Source organism: Ursus maritimus, unplaced genomic scaffold (genome assembly GCF_017311325.1).
Source record: "Ursus maritimus isolate PB19 unplaced genomic scaffold, ASM1731132v1 scaffold_14, whole genome shotgun sequence".
In the NCBI taxonomy this organism is placed as follows: Eukaryota; Metazoa; Chordata; class Mammalia; order Carnivora; family Ursidae; genus Ursus; species Ursus maritimus.
In genome coordinates this window covers 56,592,320-56,593,859 of record NW_024423786.1, presented here as the reverse complement: position 1 = coordinate 56,593,859, position 1,540 = coordinate 56,592,320, and the positions used below count along the sequence as shown (strand labels likewise).

Genomic DNA, 1,540 nt, shown 5'->3' with positions numbered 1-1,540 from the left:
GGTGTGTTGGGGGGATGGTGTCTGGGCAGATTCCCATGCCTGGTCCACCCACTAACCCTTGTGGCCCCTCTAGAGATAGAGGGACATGTGAAGGGCCCCCAGCAGCCCCACAGCCCGGCAGAGGGTGAGGAAGGGCACAAGGCCCTGGCAGAGACGGCCCCCAGCAGGTCACAGCGCCCCCGGGAAGGGGAGGGACTGGAGGCCAAGGCCACCGGCCTCACCCCGCCCCCGCGGAACAGACGGGGAGGGGACGGGAGGGGAGGGGCGGGCCGCCACTCAGCAACTTCCTCCGCAGACCCCTCCCACCTCCCAGGCTGGCCTCGCCCATCCTGCCCCGACCAGACCAGCGGCCGCCAGCCCAAAGCGCCTGTCCCCACCCACCCCTCCTGCCTGGGGTATCGGCCCCAGAATGGTTCAGCCCGACCCCCAGCGAGCTTGTCAGCACCCCCCCCAGCCGACCCGAGAGCACCCAGCGCCCCACCTTTAGCCTGGGTCCACCCTGGACCCCCGCCACGCCCCAGGCCAAGGGGCCGTGAGCATCCCGGAGCTTGCACCCCTGCGCCCTGCCGGGTACCTGGGACCCTGGACTCCCCAGCCGTTGTTTCGTCCAGGAGTTTTGGAGGGTGTGTGTGTGGCTGGGTGTGGACAGAATGTGGCACATGAGCCGTGGCGCCCATACCCCTCCCTGTGTGACACCCTTTGTGGCACTGGATGGAGCTCCGAGTACAAAGGGAGAGGGCAGGACTCAGGGGAAGCCAGAGCGGGGCCAGGGTGGTCACCTCCTGCGTTGCACACTGGACCCAGGCTGGGCAGTGTGGTGATTCAGGCTGACCCTGTGTCAGAGAACACATCCTGAAGGGGGTACATGGCCTGGGGTCTGAGAAAGTCCCCCAAAACAGGATCAATGGTGGCCAAGCACAGAGGAGAGGTAACCGGGGAACCAGCAGAAAGGACCACAGGACAGAAGAGTGGCTGTGGGGGTAGTGGGGCCTGGATTCTCAGGGTGAGCCAGGAATATCTCTGCTCTGAAAGCTAAGGGACTGTCCTGGGGTCATGGGCTGGGAGGAGATAGCAATCAGGAGAGACAGAGTGGGCTCCTGCCATCACTCATGGCCCAGGGGAGAGCTAGACTAAAACCTCCCCTCCCCCATCCCTTCTTCGCGGCCACCCCCAAAACCAAAGGAGGAGGTGGGGTCCAGCAAGTCTCCCCATGAAGATTTCTTGCGGGTGACCCGTGGGTTGTGCTCACAGCTACAGGAGACCATGCCCCAGAAGGCTGGGAATCCGGGTGTGCTGGAGTCACCTACCCCGGGGGGCAGGGGGGTGACACATCTGTACCCAAGACCTCCCAGACCCCAATCTCTGGGGCTGCACCCTTCCAGGGAACAATCCCAAAGGCGGGGGGCCTCTCAGCAGGGACATCCTCTATGGAAAGGCGGAGCTCGAAACAGCCTGGGAAAGGACCCCCGCCCCACCCGGATGGGGGGTACTTGAATCTGACAGTCCCCCAGGGCTGCAGTCTGGGGAGGGGGGGTCCGGT

The 1,540-nt window shown here is 64.9% G+C and overlaps 1 protein-coding gene across 1 annotated transcript in view; it reads right to left on the bottom strand.

Annotated features, from left to right (window-relative positions):
• KLF16 (Kruppel like factor 16) overlaps window positions 1–1,540 on the bottom strand; it is a 12,879-nt gene that overhangs the window by 2,740 nt on the left and 8,599 nt on the right.